Here is a 22,684-nt window from a genome sequence, read left to right as displayed (position 1 = left end):
TATTATGATATTATCCGGACGCGGGATGCCGGATACGGGCTATATGGATGATGGATCGGTAAGCCGTACGTTCCTGAAAATATATTGATATATGGATCGGTTTGCACGTTCCGCGACAATACATGATATGATATTTTACGCGTATGCGTAAACGGTTAAAAGCAAGGGCAAGCGGTCGCAGGTTATCTTCTCATCTTTCTTTGTATCTCTTGTTCTCTTGTTATTTTATAATGCGTACCTTACATACTCGGTCGTTGTTCGTGCGACATCCTTTTTGGATGCTTTGTGCCCGTACCCTTTGAGTAGACGGGGAGATGACCCGGCTTCTAGTAGTCGAGATCGGCTTGCGGACGGGCCAACATATCTTGGAGGTCTTTGTCTCGAGTATATTCTTTTGTGTACACGTTTGATATGATGGGGTCTGTCCCGCGCCCGTAATCTCGAGTTTCGATTAGAGGCTACGTAGGTACTTGTATGTGGGTAACGGAGGTTATGTGACTCTTGATGTATATTTTGCATATTATACTTTTGCTGCCGTGAGGGCTTATACATGTGGATACGTGTACATGTTTTATGGAGCATATATGTGTACGGGTTAAGACGATAGTCGTATGATGCACGGTGCTCGGTAGCTAGTTCCGGGTACCCATCACGGCCCTCTAGGCGGGTCGTGACAAAGATCCATTCCTGAGTCATTGATTACATGAAACTGATATTTAATAAACTCTTTTTCTTGAGTGATTGTGAAAAGGTCGGTGTCCGAGGTTCAATTCCAGAATCGTTGATTGTGTGAAAATGACATTGACAGACTCTTTTACTTGAGTGAGTATGAGATGGCTGATGCTCGATGATCTATTCCGGCATTGTTGTTGCATGGCCAATTCCGATGATATCCCGAAATCGTTATTAGTGCATGGACTGCGGGTCCCCGAGCGTGGTGCGGGGTGAGACAGCCAGTGGGCAAAGATCGAGGGAATTCGGAATACGTACATTGGACAAAGATCGAGGCGGGTAGCACTTAGACCCAGCAAGTCACGGCGGGTTGTGTTATCGGAGACGTCGATATTTTTATCTGGAGTACATGTGTGCCACTTGTTGCATGGCATTGCATTCATACCACTGTTGCGGCTGCATTGCATTGTAACTTGATTGAGATGTTTGATGTTTGGATTGTGATAATTGTACTGGATCGGATATATATTCAGACTTGACATATTCAGATTTAGATGTTTTGCATAAGCGATGATGGATACTCGATGGCGAATATATTATCTCATGCTTGGTTGGTTTAATTGCTTATCTGCTTTATTTTCTGAATTGTGTTAACTATGCTTAGTCGGCCGATGATGCCTACCAGTACTTTTTGGTTGTACTAACCTACACTTGCTACATTCTTTTATGAATGTAGAGTACCAAGTCGGATCCACTTCTGTGACCCGTGGCTGATCGACACTTTAGCTTTATCTCGAGTTTCCAGGGTAAGCATGACGTCCGCTGACCTTAAAGACTTTCCTATTATATGTCTTACTTTTACTTTAGAGACATAGATATTATGTATTAGTATTCCAGATTGTATTATTCTCCTAAGATGCTTTTGTATTATTCAAACTAGACCATGGGGGTGTTTATTGTCTTCTGCACTTTCTACTACTTATATATAGATATATCGTGAGACTTACGTATTCGTTCTATTCCATTGTTTTAAATTCATACTTCTTGTATTTATTCATTGTTGGGTTGAGGGTTCGCTTACAGAGGTGGGAAGGTAAGTGCCCGCACGGCCTACGCAAAATGGGTAGTGACAAAGATACGCAAGCCCAGATGTAACAACCATGAAGGAGCAGCCCAGTTTAATAATTCTATATATATTATAAAGCTACGAATTAGAGAAGCGATGTGGCACTTCTATTTGGTCAAGAATCATATTTATCTTTTTTCTCATTTTTTTGGCATATTCCCCTTCATTTTTATTACTTTTTATTGTACAAAAATAAATGTGCCAATTACTACTCGCCTATTCATTCTTATTCTTTAATGTTTATATTTAAATGTCTCAATATTTACAACTCCACTCATTCCTATTCAATATTTTAGTTCTTCTTCCCTCCCACTATTCATGATGTTACAAAAGTAACTGCCCAATTAATTAGATTTATTTGGAGCATTATTCCAATATGCCTAACGTCTTGACCATGGAGAATAAAACGACACATACACTTTCAATTGTAATAAGCTCATTGAGGGGTCATGAAGTTGGAAAGATATGAATTATGGAGGGCTATATATAATTGGTAGTTGTTGGGTCATCACACATTGCATCCACGAAAATCCTCAAGACTCAATAATAAAGAATTAGGGAAAGGAGAGAGACCAAGCATAGGGAGCACCAATTTATTTTAGATGTGCTTCTTGATTATGAGATACTTACTAATCTACTTGTGGTATTTTTATTTTCTGAATATCTTTCTATTTGTATGTGTGTCTTAATTTACATGTTTTTTATTTATTATTTTTTATCGCGAAGAAGACTGCCACCTAATAGTTCCAACTATTGTATCTATACAAGTTAAATATTGTTGTATGTTTCTACTTCCTGCTAACTTAGGTCAATGTTAGTGGTTCGCTATGATTTGGCTTAAACAAGATTAGCATATAATGACAGTAGAGTTACTTGGCTATGATATTTTGTAATAGGATCAAGTTTAACGAGTAATTTTAGATGCACGTGTCTTTTAAAAATCATAACAAATACATATTACTTCCCTATAAGTGTGTCATATGATTAGGAAAGTTTTTTGCTTGATATTACACGTTATAATTCAAAAAATGAGGGTTAAATATCTAAAAAAAGAACAATAAACCTTGAGAAAACATTTATTTTAAAACATACTGATAGTTATGACTGAAGAATCTACTAACAATATAGTTGGTCAAAGAGGGCACCTCCGGCATCATAAATTGAGGTCTCTAAGATACGTGACAATACAAACTTTTGTATATTTTTACTTTTTACTATAGAACACATGTAATTTATGACGATACAAGTTTGATGATACTTTTATCATCACGCGAAGCGCGGCCACTTTCACTAGTAAGAAATAAAGGAGAAGGCCCAAGTATAAAATCAGATGAAGAAACAAAGCATTCAGATCATGAACAAAGGGAGCGGGCCCAACAAGTGGTCACATAGGGAGATTTGGGCCCATAGTTAAGCTACAGAAAATACAAGGCTAAATACACAACTTAATTTCAATGATATACGCAATATACCTTCCTTTTATACATCAGAGTGTATACAAGCAATGTATACCTCATATATCTAGAATATACTGAACATACATATCAACACAGAACAAGAAAAAAAAAGTTGATGAAGGGATTGATACATATAGACTCCAAATTCATTTTCAAAGCAGAGTTCTTTCTCAATCAACTTAGGCATCATTCCAACAAATATAAACAAAACACAGAAAGGGAAAAGCTAAATCTGAGCCCTATTTTAACAAGTAACTATTAACATCCTGAAATCCATAATTATTAGACTAATTAACTAATGTCATTAACATTTGAAGGGAAACATGATGTTTTGCTTCATGTATTTAACAGGTGCAAATGCTATCACAGCTAACTTGAGTTGAATAAACTAAACAGGAGTGCTTATACTAATAATTAGACCTTATTCTCAGTGAAAATAGCAGCATATAGCTAATATGATGTCATTTGACCTAGCACCTATCATTCAAACTATCATTTTTGCACTTAAAATATACAAAATTCTCATATGAATTAAACATGATTAATACAGCATGTTGAACACCTATTCAGGGGGATAAGATAAGCAAACTAAACAAAACAGACAACCAATAAATAAGTATCTAAATTGTTTGAACGGATAATCAGGCTATATGATGCTATTCTACAGTAGAAAATAGTGTATTTGTATAACAAGTGATTAGGATAAACATGAGGACTAATATGAAACATACATGAACTATTGGACTAATCATACTTAATAGGCTAATAACAAGATTATCTAACATTTTAACTAATTTAAAACTACACTCAACATTTGAACTACATAAAATAACCATATAATGACTACAAACTAACATATTATTACGTTAAACTAAAACCAGGACGAACACCTAATACTAAACATGCTCAACAGGCTAATTAACGTAATAGTAAACACACATAAGCTAAAAAAATTAAACTAAAAGGGAGAATTATTACCTCTTTTGAGTGCAGCCTTGATCGAGAATAGAAATTGGAGATTCCTTTGCTCCTCTAGCCTCAAAACTCAGCCACAAAATCAAAGAAAATACTTAAAATTTTAGACTTAACCCGGATAATTAAAGTTTCAAAGCAAAGTGCAAAAACTTAGATAATTCGAGTGTTTTTGTGAATATGGATGATATTTTGTGTGTTGTGAAGGATGGGGGGTTCTATTTATAGAACCCCAAAAATCAGAGAAACCCTAATTCAATTCGATGTGGGACAAGTCAAAAATTCAAACTTGTTCCTCACAATCCAACATTGTGCGGCTCAGATTAAGAGAAAACAACAAATAAAAGGCCAAAATTTCAATCAATCCCGACGAATCCTCATAGTTACAATTGAACCAATGAGGTTTGAGGATTCAAAATCACCTCATGACAAAAACCATTAAGAAAACGCACTAGTTCGACCGTTGATTTGTAGAAAAGTGAAAGAAAAAGCAAAGTAATGACTTGCTTGGTTGTAGTTTTGAATGAAAGAGAACGGGCATTGATGATTTGCTCGATCCGGCTATGAAAGGACTGAGAAAAGCATCGTACACCTACCACTTTGCCAAAAATGGCGTGGTGACGCAAGAGAGAAGCAAGTCACCTCTTGGCGGCGCCTAGGATTTACATGGAACCATTGTTCGCTGAAGCTAAAAGACCAAAGGTCTGTTTGGTCGCTTGGTCATATGTATATATGTTCTTAGTTATTGGGTCGGGTCAAGTCCTAATGGATTAGGCTTGACAGGTTTAAAAATAAAAGGAAATAGCTCGCCTTTCATTTATATGCATGATATACATGAGTATATTCATATACTTGTGTATATTCATGTATATGCGTATGTACTGCTAGGGACAAAAAATATGACCATTTAATAAATAGCCAAAATCGAAAGTGCCTATTCAATTAAACATTTCAATTATGGCCAAAATTAACTAATCAATCAAATTAAAGACACGGCTAACTGCATAAAGAGACTAAATTTGCAAATATGGCCTTAATTGGAATAAATCAAGAAATTGGCTATTTCAATTATGACCTTAATTGACTAATCAATTGATTGTTTCAATTGTAGCCATAATTAAACACATAATAAGTAATTTCTAAAATATAACCACAATTGAATATCTAATTAATCATGATTAATTTAAAAATCACAAATGCAAGTTGATTATGCAAAAAATTAAAGGTCGAGGGGTAAAAATAATTATTTTAATTAATCAAATTTCTCAAATTAAAAGGAGTAAAAAATACTTGCCAATTTAACACTTGATAATTTAAAAAATTAATTTAATAATTGCTTTTTATTCATTTTCTGATTTAATCTTGACATATATTTTAGTAAAATATGGCAATAAATTTTAAAATGATTTACCATATATATTTGATGGTTATCTTGCCCAGTAAAATGGCAAAATATTATAGAAATAATTTTGTAAATTCATTTTGATTTTTAAGTGCATATTCCACTCCGTTTGAGATCCAAGAATTTTTCATAATTAAATAAAATTACGAAAGGGTACAAGATCCTGTACAACTTTGACGACACAATCGAGCGATATAAAGCCCATTTGGAGATTTTCAGGAATAAACGGGAGGAAGGAAATGACTACAATGAAACTTTTGCTCCGGTTGCTAAGGTAGTAACCGTTCGAGCCTTCCTGGTAGTTGCGGCTGCGCGTAATTGGGAGTTGCATCAGATGGATGTTCATAATGCCTTCTTGCACGGTGACCTTACGGAGGAGGTTTATATGAAATTACCACCGGGATTTCGTGTTCCTGGTCAGGGCCAAGTATGACGACTCTGAGAATCTTTGTATGGTTTGAAACAAGCCCCATAATGCTGGTTTTCGAAATTGTCAAGTGCTTTGATGAAATATGGGTTCAAACAGTCGTACTCAGATTACTCTCTCTTCCCGATGCACCGAAGAGGTATGCAACTTAACGTCTTAGTTCATGTGGATGACTTGATTATCTCCAAAAACGACCATAGTTCCATTATATTGAATGATTCAAAAATTACCTATGTGCATGTTTTCACATGAAGGATTTGAGTCCTCTGAAGTACTTTCTGGGAGTTGAAGTTGCACGTGGACTGACTGGTTATTTCTCTGTCAATGAAAATATGTCTTGGATATAATCTGAGTCCGGTTTACTGGGAGTTAAACCAATCAGCTCATGGAGCAGAATCACGATTTGGCGTTGGCCAAAGGAAACCCTTTGGGAGATCCAAAACCATATCGATGTCTGGTAAGTAGACTCATATATCTCAGTTTTACGAGACATAAGCTATCGTATTGCTTGCATGTTCTGTCCCAATTCATGCATCAACCAAAGGAAGCACACTAGACCACGGCTCTTTGTGTGGTGTGCTACTTAAAGAAGAACCCATGATAATGTATTGTGATGAGAAAAGATTGTGTTCTCCAGTTGTACGGATGGAGTGATTTTGGACTGGGCCGGATGTCTGTTGACTCGAAAATCACTTACCTGGTGGTTTATCTCCTTTGGGAAATCACCTATATCATGGAAAACCAAGAAGCAACACATTGTCTTTCACTCATCAGCAGAGATGGAATACCGGTCAATGGCAATGACAGTCTGTGAATTGAAATGGTTAAAGGGAATCTTGCATAGTTTGGGAGTTAAACATAAATCTTCAGTGAAAATGTATTGTGATAGTCAAGCGACATTATATATTGCACAAAATCCAGTGTTTCATGAATGGACTAAACACATTGAAGTTGACTATCACTACATCCGAGACGCACTCCAATCGGGTCTAATACTTCCCAGTCACGTGTCAACCAGTGAGCAATTGGCCAATGTGTTTACAAACGCTTTGGGCAAATCGCAACATCAATATATACTTGTCAAGCTGGGCATTCGTAACCCTTATGCTTCAAGTTGAGAGGGGTATTGAGTCCGGGTGTGACCGTACCAGTGTGTCCGGTCACGTCGGTAAGTCGATGAATCTCTATTTCAATGGGAACCCTATTCTAGTCTAATTGTAATAGATTTTGTCTATTTGTGGTGAATTTGTAATTACAGTAAACATAGGATCTGTATATAAAGAGAACATTATGATGAATGAATGAAAGGTAGAAAGAATTCTTCCATTGTTCTTGTCTCACTAAACTCTCGTCCCTGTCTCGATTTTAACAAGATCAACCAATTCGGATCTATCTTTCCCAGTGGCGGATCCAGGATTTTCACTCAGGGTGTTCGGAAAAATAATTGAACCACTTGAGCTAGCTTTTTGCATTTGTTCAGGGTGTTCAAAAGTTAATATATGTACATGAACACAAAAAATTTACCCTAAATATATACTGTAATTTTTTGTCAAGGGTGTTCGGGTGAACACCCTAGGCAATGACTAGATCCGCCCCTGGTCTTTGCAAGTCACTTTGCATTTTGGGAGCTGAGCAGGCAGCAAAATCGTGCAATAAATCTTAGAAGAATTTCACTTTGAAGCACGACTCTTTCTATTTCTGTGGTGGCATTTGAATTATCCCTCTTCCTCTTTCAATGGAAGTAAACGAGAATTAAAAAGAAAATGCACATTTCTGTATAGAAATTATCTGTCTTGCATGAGGACATTATGAAACAGAAAGAATAAAACTAACAGGACTAACAGGACCCTACATCAAATGTAGGGATAATATATTACCTGCCCCGAGGCAAAGCATCAGCTAATTTGTCAAAATCGGTTAGGATCATAAGATATGTATTAACATTTTCATTGCCCTATACATAACTCTACATTTAGGCCCCATTTATTTACACTTAATGAAAGTTTGAACCTTAATTATTCAAAATTTCAAATATTAGTCATTAAGTATATTTGTCTTTGAGGTTTGAATTTCATACTCTATTCGGATAATTGTTACCAGTCGTTTCTTATGTATTGTATTGTTTTTTGGATACAACATTTGAATATTGAAGGAATTCTTCAAAGTTTTCACCACTACTCCATCCCTTTTCACCGCTAACTATCACTGTCACCCATCATTATTAACTATTACCATCCATTACCCATAACCATCGTCCCCATTCGCAACCACAACTGTCGTCAATTACGACAATCAGTCACCGGTACCACTAGCCACTATTTTCGATCATCACAACCAACAACCATTACCACAATAACGATCAATCACTACTGACAATCGCCACCATCAACCATCTCTATATATCGCCAACTACCGTTATCAGTCACCATCACTATTAGTTATCACTATCATCCACTACAATTATCAGCTGTTACAACCAAGTACCATAATCAACTATCATCATTATCTACTTTTGGCAGTCACCGTCACCATTAGCTATAAAAAGAAATACTAAAAGCAAGAAAAATGGTGACTCCCATTGGACCTATTTCTGAATTATTTGGAAATAAAAAATAACAAAGTTAAAAGTCTTCTCCCATAAACGTAACACATGACACAAGTGGAGAGGATTAGCTAGAATTGGAATAATTGATGGAGATAGCTGCATTTGCCTTCTCATGTTGAACTTCTAAATGAATTTGTCAAAAGTCATTATAGGTTTTGTTTTTCCAGTCTTTACCTTAGAAAAAGGAAACCCACGGAAAATCCAGTTTCCCTCGATGGAAAGGAATATTTCCAGTTTATTTATTTCCCAGTTACTGTCATGTACCAAAATTTCTAGGGAACAATCCGTTGACTCAAAGACCAAAACTGGATTCTTAATATCACTGTTGAATTGTCTTTAAGTCATGTTCCTTTATTTGAGCCTTAACTACTCTATTAACCATGTAAAAAAGCTGGTCCCCTTTACACCAAAAGAGAAGGAAAAATAAAAGAGTGGTGTATATCATTTTCAAGACAACAAAGAGAATCAAAAAGACAAGGACCTTTGCACGCATGCCATTCTTGATGGTCCTTGGACCGGCACTCTTGCCGATCGAGTCAGAACTTTTATTAAGGGAATTTCATATTAGTGGCAGAACCATAATTTTTACTAAGAAAATTCAAAATAAAAGGAAGTAAATATAGGAAGATATATAAACATCTATATATATATATATATATATATATATATATATATATATATATATATATATATATATATATATATATAAATTTAATCCATCGAGGTTAATCCATCGGTTAAGAGAATAACCATATACTAAGAATAACAAATTCATGATGATAAAGAAGTAATTACTTAGATGAATTTTTGTAAAAGCGTGGTATACACTACTCAGAGTTACGACAAAGACAATTATAAAAAAAAAAGTATAAGAAATACGTAACTCAATATAATAAAACTACCCTCAATACGAATGTAGAAATACTACCTAGAAAATCATCAACCGTAAAACCCTATTTAGAAAGAAATAGACATATAAGAAAAAAAAATACGAGAGAGAAATTATAAAAATAAAGTAAAGTGTTTTACTTGTGGAAGTGTCGAACACTTAGCAAATACAATCAAAAAGAATAAATAACAAAACACAAAATTCACAAATAATTGAAGACTTTCAAGAAACCTTAATAAATGTAGATGAATATATGTCGAATACGAAAGTATATACTCCATAGTAAGTGTAGATACGAAGAAAAAATTAAAACGGACTAAGTATCGTTCGGGCGTAAGAATTAATTAATGAGAAAGGATTAGAAAAACTAGGCCAATTCAAATGGATAATTTAGCAAATATATCGAAGACCGTAATCACGACTTCGAAAGAAATAAAGGTTTAGATAGTAATGCATGTTTCTTCACTTTTATTGCTATATTTATTTGGTTTTGCCTTTTATCTTGCTCCCATCCTTGAAGCTTCCATCTGTTTCTATAATTAAATAGTCTGTTTCTAAGGGCATATTTAAGTCTGGAATATTCTTTATTTTTTCTTTAATTTTTTGTACTAATCTAATATCTTCGGTATTAAAGTGTTTTTGACCATTTGATCCCGTTTTTGAATATAATGCCACCATTTTTCCTAAGTCTTTTATGAAACTTCTAGCATAATTTACTATTCCTAAGAATTTTTGTAATTCTTTAACATTATCTAGTTTATATGCATTTCTAAGCCTTTTAGCTATATGAGGTTGTAATTTTATTTTTCCATCTCCTAATACTACTCCTAAGAAGTTTATATGGTTTTTACATAATTCCATCTTTTTTCTTTGCTAGTTATTATTCCATTTTCTATAAATAATCTAAATAATTGTCCTGAGGTATCCTAAATGTTCTTTCATGTCTTTACTAAATACTATATATCATCTACATATACTAGGACAAATTTTTTATAGTCTCCAAATATACTATCCATTTTTCTTTGAAAAATTGGTGGAGCTGTCTTTAATCCAAATGGCATTACTAACCATTCGAAATGTCATTTGGGGCATTAGAATCACGATCCATTCTATACTTTCTTATGCATTCGTACCTGCCAATATCCCGATTTACAATCAAATTTACTAAAAATCTTTTTACTTTGTATTCTATTTATTAGTTCTCGTTTTTTACGGTAACTTATATCCATCTCGTTCGGTGTTATCATTAAGTCTTTTGTAATTTATTACCATTCTAGCTTTTCCTCTTACTATCTCACTATGATTTCTTACCATAAACGCGGCAGATCTATGTTTAGAAGTAGATCTTCTTATTACTCCTAAATCTAATAGAAAACTTAATACTACTGTATTATGATTTAATTCTTCTTTGGAAAGTTCATTTTACCAAGATCATTAGTTAAAAGTCAAACAAGAATTAAATAACCTATACCCAGAATATATTAAATTAAGTAGTACCCAAGAAAACCAGTTAAAACTACAAGAATTAATAGATATAATATCAGGATTAGAATATAAGTTACTATGATATATAAAATCTAGAAAGATCTCAAAGAACCAAAAGCGATTTATACCATATAATGAGAACACTACCCTTTGTTAGACAAATATCTATCAATCATTGGTATTTAAATAGAGATATAGAGAGAAGACGAGAATATAGACAAGTAGAAAAGGCGTTAAGTGCATATTTAGAAATAATAAATTCGGAAAACATTATCATCACTAATAAACAATAGACTCTTACAAAGTCGATTGACGAAGAAACAATCTCACCCTATAACGTGGGAATTACAGGCATAAGAGAAGATATAGAAAGATTTACAACTAGTATAGAGTACCGAAGAAAGTTTGTAAAATAAAGATTCCGTTAGGATAATAAATAAAGCTAGAAAAATAGATACATTAAAAAACTGGAATACTTAGACTTAAGAATATACCCAGAAAAGAAATATAAAGCATTAAAAGATCATAGTATTATAAAGTGTAATTTAGTAACGGAGACCATATATTACATAGTGAAGACAAACAGTTGAACACATTAGTAGATTTAGTCATAAATTTTAGTGAAAAAATACAAGAAAATAATAAAAACATTACTAGAATATTAGAGGTGGTAGAAGCATCCCAGACTAAGCAAAAGAAAACTTTCGAAAAAGTAGAACAAAATCTCGATTACTTAAAAACACAAGAATTAGAATTAGAAAAGAAAGTCCGACTACTAGTTAAAAAATTTAATCTAGAAAAATTACCTACAAAGACGGAAATAGAAAAGTTAGTTAAAGTTATTTCGAAAAAATCAAAAGAGATAGAACTAAAGACAACCCAAATAGTCTCTAAAATAACGCAACAGGTAGAAGTTTTAACTAGTGATATTAAAGAATTAAAAAAGACAGTAGAAGAACTAAAAGAAATCACTCTTTCATGAGTAGACCAACCTTAGCTCAAGAAGAAGCCTCAAAATTAATAGAAAAGTCTATACCTTTACCAGTAGACTATAAAGATTATATACCTAACGCTAAATCGGATCAAATAACACTACAACAAAATATTACTATAATTTCATTAATATTAGAAATAATAAAGAAAATCGAAATAATAATACCAAGGTTAGAAATAATAAGTGAGCGCGTTCGGTTGCTAAGTGAACAAAAAAAGAGAAAAATAAAGAGAGACCTCTAAAAATAAAGAAGTTGAAGAATTAATAGACCAATTAAAAAGGTAGAAATAAAACCTCAAAAAGAAAAAGTCAAAATAACTAAAAGCACAAAAATGGACCTTCTTCCAATTAGATCAAGAAACGAAGGAGAAACAGAAAGGCAAGAAAGACCAAGAGTAAGTTTTTCAGATAATAGAATAGGTAATAATTTTTTATCAAGAATTTTAAGTAGAAGAACACCAAAGGAAAACAACCAATAGTTAAGTGAGGTAATAGACGTAGACCGAGACATACAAATTTTCTAACAAAATCAATTAAAACTATTAAATCCAAAGACTTTATATAACATAGGACAGTTTTCAAGAACAGCACAATTATATAGACATTATAGAGAAGAGCAATTGTCAGCCATAGGAACTAAAGTTACTACTATAAATCTAATAAATCTAGAAGCTTTAAGACAAATAAAAAATACTGGAAGAACGCTAATGCATATGGGATTAATAGTAATAGGATTAAAAGGATTAACTAGAAAAAATTTAGGAACTAAAGTCCTAATAGTAATTTACGATGATAGATGGTCAGACATAAAAAAGTCAATAATCGGAATAACGGAGGTAGATATGACAAATAATGGAGGAATTTTTTATATTAGTCCGTACTTTATAATGAATTTAGCGAAATTTGAAAAACATATAAAAATAGGAATACAGACTAAAGGATACGAAGAAATGTGTAATGGTAATAATTTATTAATGTGCATAGGATTTTTAGGAAAAATGACAAATAATAGTAATACTAAGTTTAAAATTAAAGTAGAAGATGTCGTAGAATTAATGGGAAATAGAGGAATAAATTTAATTAAACCTATAAAAATAAACCCTGAAGAATACGCAGGGTTAGAATGGAAATTAGAAGACTTTAGTAGAAAGAAGATTTTACAACCAGAGTCACACCTAATGTACACTAATTCTAAAGGAGAGACATCTATAAGATTTACCAATTATAACTATACATCACAAAGAGACATAGAGGAAGAAAGTACTCTAGATGAAAATGAAATTACTGAGTCAACCCTTATGAACATAGAATTAATACAAAAAGATTTTGAAGTAGACATAGCTATAGAAGAAGCAAAAATACTTCATAAAGAAAATAAAAATATAAATTTTAGATGTAAAGGATATAAGTTAGGAAATCTAACAATAGAAGAAACTATCAATCACTTTAAATTATGTGAAGCTAGAACCGATAATTGGGGATATAGAGTAGAACATATACACCAAGAGAAATCAGACGCTTTCGATAAAATATTAGAAGATATACAAGATAGTGATGAAGAAATAGACTCAATAATAAGCCAAAAAGAATTAATGGAATCTAGTGCATCTAGTTCTAGTCCATTTTAAAGAACAACAAGAGAACAATACACAGTAGACACGAGCACAAGAAATGTACATAGAAGAAGAGTTTTTAGAACAGCAGGAGAACCTATAGAAAATATAAAGCCATCAGGGAAAAGAATGTCTATAGAAGAACCTATTATTCTCCAAGAAGGAGGTAATAAAGGAAAAATATTAAATATAGCAGCATATGATCCATAAAGATGGAATTCAGTAATAGACGCTTTGGAAAGGAATAGTAGTAGCAGACTATATAAAAACTTATAATGATACGAATCTTTGAAACTATCTATAAATACTTAGAGACATTTTTAGGAGAATCAGCTAAAGCTCTATGGGAAGCATATAAAGAAGATTTTCCAATGGAATTTCAATACTTAGTATCCATGGGAGCAAATCCATATAATTTTACTAATAAAATACATACTTTAATTAAGGAGAAGATCCAAATAGTGGATTAGTAATACTACAAAGAAATGCTTTAATTAAATTAGAGCGGTTAAGTATAAGTAGTCAGTTTCATATTAAAAAAATTTAAATGATTATTTTTATTATTGTACAATTAGTGGAAACGCTTTTGACCAAGAACTAGGAAGGAAATTATTTAATAAACTACCGAGCTCTAGGAAGAGAAATAGAAGACGGATGGAATAAAAGAGAGACGGAGTAGTACAAAATCCTAATTTAAAATGGTCAATAGGACATAGAATACAACATATAATGGATATACTACAAGAAAAATGCACGCATATACAGATACAAAAACAATTAAAACAAAATGAGATGAATTTTTGTAAAAGCGTGGTATACACTACTCAGAGTTACGACAAAGACAATTATAAAAAGAAAAAGTATAAGAAATACAGAACTCAATATAATAGAAACTACCCTCAATACAATAGAAAGAAATACTACCTTAGAAAATCATCACCAAAAAACCCTATTTAGACGAAAATAGACAATTAAGAAAATACGAACGTATAGAAATTATAAAAATAAACTGGAATGTTTTACTTGTGGAAGTGTCGAACACTTAGCAAATACATGTCCAAAAAGAATAAATAACAAAACACGAAATTCACGAGCTAATTGAAGACTTTCAAGAAACCTTAATAAATGTAGATGAATATATATCGGACACGTAAAGTATATACTCCATAGTAAGTGTAGATACTGAAGAAAAAATTAAAACAGACTCATCAGACTCAGAAGCAGAAGAATTAATTAATGAGAAAGGATTAGAAAAACTAGACCTAGAACCAATTCAAATGGATAATTTAGCAAATATATCAGAAGACTGTAATCACGACTTCGAAAGAAATAAAGGTTTAGATAGTAATGCATGTTTTCTTTACTTTTATTGCTATATTTATTTGGTATATATATAATATATATATATATATATATATATTTATATAATTAAATCATGTGTTATAGGCATATTTAAGACAAAATATTCTTTATTTTTTCTTTAATTTTTTGACACTAATCTAATATCTTCTATTAAAAAAGTGTTTTTGACCATTTGATCCCGTTTTTGAATATAATGGCCCACATTTTTCCTAAGTCTTTTATGAAACTTCTAGCACAATTTACTATTCCTAAGAATTTTTTGTAATTCTTTAACATTATCTAGTTTAAAGGCATTTCTAAGGCCTTTTTAGCTATATGAGGTTGTAATTTTATTTTTCCATCTCCTAATACTACTCCTAAGAAGTGGTTTTTACGTAATTCCATCTTTTTCTTGCTAATTATTATTCCATTTTCTATAAATAATCTAAATACACGTCCTAGAGGTGTCCTAAATGTTCTTTCATGTCTTTACTAAATAAATATATCATCTACATATACTATAACAAATCTTTTATAATCTAAGATATATCCATTTTTCTTTGAAAAATTGGTGGAAACATCTTAATCCAAATGACATTACTAGCCATTCGAAATGTCCTTCAAGACAGTAAATGTATTCTATACTTTCTTCATACATTCGTCACCAAATCCCGATTTACAATTAAATTTACAAATAAATCTTTTTACTTTGTATTCTATTTATTAGTTCATTTGTTCTCGTAACTTATATATAAACATTATGTTATCATTAAGTCTTTTGTAATTTATTACCATTCTAGCTTTTCCTTTTACTATCTCACTATGATTTCTTACCACAAACGCATTACATCTATGTTTAGAAGTAGATCTTCTTATTACTCCTAAATCTAATAGAAAACTTAATACATCGGGTATTATGATTTAATTCTTCGGGAAGTTCATTTTACCAACGACGCTATATTTAAGAAGATTATATTAGACAGGAAAAGAACAACAAGTAAACGTTATGCCTTTAGGTTAATAGATTGTCAAGATCATTATTTAAAAGTCAAACAAGAATTAAATAACCTATACCCAATATATTAAATTAAGTAGTACCTAAGAAAATCGCTTAAACTACAAAATTAATAGATATAATAGATATTAGAATATAAGTTACTAGGATATATAAAATCTAGAAAGATCTCAAAGAACCAAAAAGATTTAGATCATATTAATGAGAACACTACCCTTTGTTAGACAAATAGCTATCAATCATTATATATATAATATAGAGATATATATATATGACGAGAATATAAATAAGTAGAAAAAAAATTAAGTGCATATTTAGAAATAATAAATTCAAACATTATCATCACTATAAACAATAGACTCTTACAATATTAACGAAGAAACAATCGTTGCTATAACGTGGGAATTACCATAAGAGAAGATATAGAAAGATTTACAACTAGTATAGAGTACTAGAAGAAAGTTTGTAAAATAAAGATTCCGTTAGGATAATAAATAAAGCTAGAAAAATAGATACATTAAAAAATTGAATTTTAGACTTAAGAATATACATAAAAGAAATATAGAGCATTAAAAAGATCATAGTATATAAAGGTAATTTTAGTAACAGACCATATATTACATAGTGAAGACAAACAGTTGAACACATTAGTAGATTTAGTCATAAATTTTAGTGAAAAAATACAAGAAAATAAAAAAAAAAATTACTAGAATATTAGAGGTGGTAGAAGCATCCTAGACTAAGCAAAAGAAAACTTTCGAAAAAGTAGAACAAAATCTCGATTACTTAAAAACACAAGAATTAGAATTAGAAAAGAAAGTCCGTACTCTAGTTAAAAATTTTAATCTAAAAAAATATTATAAAGATAAATAGATAATATATATTAAATTTACTAATAAAATACATACTATATATATAGAAGATCCAAATAGTGGATTAGTAATACTACAAAGAAATACTTTAATTAAATTAGAACAAGTTAAGTATAAGTAGTCTGGTTTCATATTAAAAAAAATTAAATGATTATTTTTATTATTTTACAATTAGTGGAAACGCTTTTGACCAAGAACTAGGAAGGAAATTATTTAATAAACTACCAGGAGCTCTAGGAAGAGAAATAGAAGACAAGATGGAATAAAAGAGACTAGAGTAGTACAAAATCCTAATTTAAAATGGTCAAAGGACATAGAATACAACATAATGGATATACTACAAGAAAAATGCACGCATATACAGATACAAAAAAAAATTAAAACAAAATGAGATGAATTTTTGTAAAAGCGTGATATACACTATCGCAGTTACGACAAAGACAATTATAAAAAGAAAAAGTATAAGAAATACAGAACTCAATATAATAGAAACTACCCTCAATACAATAGAAAGAAATACTACCTTAGAAAATCATCAGCCAGAAAACCCTATTTAGACAGAAATAGACATATAAGAAAATACAGAACAGATAGAAATTATAAAAATAAACTGGAGTGTTTTACTTGTGGAAGTGTCGAACACTTAGCAAATACATGTCCAAAAAGAATAAATAACAAAACACGAAATTCACAGCTAATTGAAGACTTTCAAGAAACCTTAATAAATGTAGATGAATATATGTCGGGGATTACGTAAAGTATATACTCCATAGTAAGTGTAGATACCAAGAAAAAAATTAAAAATAATCATATTAAGAATTAATTAATGAGATAGGATTAGAAAAACTAGACTTAGAACCAATTCAAATGGATAATTTAGCAAATATATCAGAAGACTGTAATCACGACTTCGAAAGAAATAAAGGTTTAGATAGTAATGCATGTTTCTCTTGTAAATGGTTTTCTAGTACAGATAAAAGAGCAAAATGTAAAAATTATTTTATAGAAGGATGTATCATGTGTATAGAAAAAGAATTTAAGACAAAAATTCATAAAGAAGAAAGACATAAAAAAATAGAATACCCTACTATTAGTATAAGAATAATGACTGTAAGAGAATATTTTCCCTGTCGTTTTCCATTCATTCCATAGGTTAATATACATCATGTACATCATAATTGTAGGCTATAAATTAGGAACTAATTTGACTAATGGATTCTAACATATTGGATCCTAAAATAGAAGATTACAAAATATATTGGAGACTAAATATGTACATAGTCTAACACACCCCCGCAGTCGAAGCGGGAGATTTACGAACGGTTAGACTGTCCCGAAAATCATCAAAAAGTACGCGCGAAGACCTTTTAAAGATGTCGCAATCCGATAACGGCACGAACATGTAGGACACGAACCTCTCCACGTCTAACCTTCTCACGAACAAAGTGAATGTCCATCTCAATATGCTTGGTACGTTGGTGTTGTACCGGGTTCCCGTACAAATAAATGGCACTCACATTGTCACAATAGACCAAAGTTGCTTTACGAATAGACAATGAAGTTCAAGCAACAGATTCCTAATCCAACAAGATTCTAGACAATATTAGCAACCCCTCCGTACTCGAAAAGACTAGATTTAGATAGAGTAGGTTGGCGCTTGGATGACCAAGAAATCAAGTTATTCCAAGATAGACACAATAACCCGATGTGGAACTTCGAGTGTCTGGACATCCTCCCCAATCAGCATCTGTATATGATAGTAGCGACTGTAGAGATGTTCTGTATAAATGTGTGCCAAAATCAATCGTACCGCGAATGTAACGCAAAATGCGTTTTAATGCTTCCATATGCTTTAGACTTTGGGATCATGCATAAACAAGCAAACCCGTTGACTCGATGATATGTCCGGCCGAGTCAATGTCAAATATTGCAAAGCACCGCGTACGACGATACTTCGTAGGATCTCATACGGGCGCTAAAGAGGCGCCGAGTTTGCCTTTGTGTCAACCGGAAAGGCTTGGATCAGACATGCCCTCGCCCGTCAAGAATATCCTCTCGCATAAGAACTCGAGACATAAATAGAGAATTTTTGTCTCGAGACAAAGAATCCCCAAAAAATAGCTCAACGGACCCAAGTCTTTCATTGCAAATTCGTAGCTAACTTGGACATAATACCAAGTCCGAGAGAGTCGAAGATGCAGCTTAGAATAATATCATCCACATATAACAAAATATAAGCGTATCCTTGCCACAACAATAAGTGAAGAGAGAGTTGTTACTACTATGCGAGAAACCAATGGTTGCCACATATTCAAGAAAAACGCCGATACCAAGCCCGTGGTGCCCGTTTTAAACCATAAAGAATTACGCAGAGAATTACATGATCGTGACGAGCCGGATCCCGAAATCCCGAGGCCGATACATATAGACGGACTTCATTCAAATTGCCATGTAAGAAAGCATTCTTTACATCAAGTTGGTGAATGGGCCAAGAGTGAGATAAAGCAATAGTAAGAACCACACGGATAGTTGCCGCTTGACCACCGACCGAAAGTCTTATCACAATCAACACCTTCCCATTGAGACTCGCCATCACCTACAAGACGGCTTTATGCCTCAAAAGAACCATCGACTTCTTTTTATGTCTAAAAATCCATAACGACCGAATAATGTTAGCATTTGGAGGATGAGGGACCAACTCCCAAGTCTTACTATCAATAAGAGCATTATATTCATCTTGCATAGCATTTTTCCAATTCGGGTCATTACAGGGCACCAACGGGATTCCGGGAAGGGGAGATGGAATTAGTGGTGGCATTTAAGGCTTAATTATGGTATTTCAAGTTCGGCTTTAAAATCCCATGTTGACTACGAGTAGTCACAAGATGAAACGGTGGGGGGCCGGGCATAAGCGAGCCGTGGTGGGGGCAGCGAGGGAGAAGGGGAACCGGCTACAAACGGGATCGCCGGGTTGGGCAGAGGCAGGGCTGAAGCCGTATCGTGGGCAGTGGGAGGGCACACACACGTATTTCTTCATCTTCGCTATTTGCTTCTTTTTCTTTAGTTCCTAAAATTAGTCAAATTAGTTCCTAAAATAGAAGATTACAAAATATATTGGAGACTAAATATGTACATATTCTAACAATGACATTAAAAACTAGAATAAACGAATTAGAAACCAGGTTATATAAATTAGAAAAAGGAAAAGAAAAAGAAGCAAATAGCGAAGATGAAGAAATACGTTTATCTAATATACAACCACTAAGAACAATACCAGAAGATTCAATAGCAGAGCTAATGAGTATACTATGGAGCCCTAGTATGGAATGAAGATAAAAAATTAGGAACTATAAAAATACTTGCAAGAATTAAAATAGATGACTATGAAATAGAGACATTAGCATTAGTAGATTTGGGATGTACTAAATGTATAATAAATAAACAAATAGTTCCACCAAATTTAATAAAAGTTCTAGACAAACCAGTAGCAACCATGCAAATGGATGGAACTCATAATATATATATATATATATATATATATATATATATATATATATATATATATAAACATTATGTTCATAAGGCATACATTAGCTTTATCAACACTTGTTCGTAATTTTATAAACCTAGTTATAAAATGGATAAAATATGGGTAAGAGACTTGAATATAAATATAGATTTCGCCATCGGGTTAGACTTTATGTTACATAACAATGGAAGTTGCATGATTACAAGAGATGGAGTAATTTTTCTAAAAAATATTACTCATACACTAGTACAAGCTCATAAAACTGAAACTAGAATAAGACATAAAAAGATCTCTACTCCAGACCAAATAAACCTGCAAAAGAAAGAAGAGAGTTATTGTAAAGATTGTCAAGATAACAATACATGCTGTAAAAGCAAAAGAGAAATAAAGAATTTAATTCTAGAAGAAGAAGAAATACTAGACAACGATAATCTAATAGGAAAAAATTATACTTTAATAGACATAGAAACAGAATTATATAATTTTAAAACAGGGATAGAAAGGATAGGAGTAATAAAAAACAAAAAAGATTTAGATAATATAATAAGAATACTAGATGAAATAGATATTATAGGTGAAAAACCTTTAAAACATTGGAACAATAACAAAATTGTATGTAAATTAGACATAATAAATCCGTATATATAATTAAAACTCCTCAATAGAAGCAACTAACCAAGATATAGAAGACTTTAGAGTACAAATAAAAGAGTTATTAGATTTAGGAGTAATAAGAAGATCTACTTCTAAACATAGATCTGTCGCGTTTATGGTAAGAAATCATAGTGAGATAGTAAGAGAAAAATCTAGAATGGTAATAAATTACAAAAGACTTAATGATAACACCAGCATCGATGGATATAAGTTACCAGACAAAACAAAACTAATAAATAGAATACAAAGTAAAAAGATTTTTAGTAAATTTGATTGTAAATCAGGATATTGGCAGGTACGAATGCATGAAGAAAGTATAGAATGGACTGCATTTACCTGTCCCGAGGGACATTTAATGGTTAGTAATGTCATTTGGATTAAAGACAAATCCACCAATTTTTCAAAGAAAAATGGATAGTATATTGGGAGACTATAAAAGATTTGTCCTAGTATATGTAGATGATATATTAGTATTTAGTAAAGACATGAAAGAACATTTAGGACACCTCCAGACAGTATTTAGATTATTTATAGAAAATGGAATAATAATTAGCAAGAAAAAGATGGAATTATGTAAAAACCATATAAACTTCTTAGGAGTAGTATTAGGAGATGGCAAAATAAAATTACAACCTCATATAGCTAAAAAGGCCTTAGAAATGCCAGATAAACTAGATAATGTTAAAGAATTACAAAAATTTTAGGAATAGTAAATTATGCTAGAAGTTTCATAAAAGACTTAGGAAAATATGGCCATTATATTCAAAAAGGGGATCAAATGGTCAAAAACACTTTAATACCGAAGATATTAGATTAGTACAAAAAATTAAAGAATATTCCAGACTTAAATATGCCCTTAGAAACAGACTATTTAATTATAGAAACAGATGGAAGCTTCGAAGGATAGGGAGCCGTATTAAAGGCAAAACCAAATAAATATAGCAATAAAAGTGAAGAAAAGATATGTGCTTATCAAAGCGGTAAGTACCGAGAAAAAGGAAATATGAGTAGCAGAGACGCCGAAATTTTAGCTGTAATATATGGCTTAAATAGTTTTAGACTGTATATACTAAATAAACCAGAAATATTGGTAAGAAAATGTATCGTGAAGCTATAGTCAAATTCTATCAAAAAATTAATGATAAAAGTAGCAGTAGACGAAGATGGTTAAATTTTATGGATACTATTTCAATTTATAATTTAACATTCGAACATATAAAAGGAAAAGATAATAATTTAGCAGACCAATTAAGTAGATTAAAAATCACATCTAACTAACTTTCTATTTGAACAGCATGAGACCATCAAGTTCTCAGACAACAGACAAGGGAAAAGTCATAGCCTCAACCCAAAACACTTACACTTTGCATGTACCGGGGTAATCTTCATTTTAGACCTACATCTGCATTAAATAGAAACACCCTAGAAAGAATACATTTTGGAACCAATAATTTAGTATTTTTTTCGCCATCTAATTTAACTTTTAAGGTATTACCAGAATACATAATAGACAAACAACAGACATGTTTAGTAGACAATTTATGGATATTGCATAACAGAAAAGACACTGGTCATTTTTTAGCCACTCTAAATGCACTTTGTCGTATTTTACGTACAAAAATCTAGATAAG

The sequence above is a fragment of the Lycium ferocissimum genome, chromosome 5 (genome assembly GCF_029784015.1).
Source record: "Lycium ferocissimum isolate CSIRO_LF1 chromosome 5, AGI_CSIRO_Lferr_CH_V1, whole genome shotgun sequence".
In the NCBI taxonomy this organism is placed as follows: domain Eukaryota; kingdom Viridiplantae; phylum Streptophyta; class Magnoliopsida; order Solanales; family Solanaceae; genus Lycium; species Lycium ferocissimum.
The sequence above is the reverse complement of the archived record's forward strand: the minus strand, read 5'-3'. Positions refer to the sequence as shown.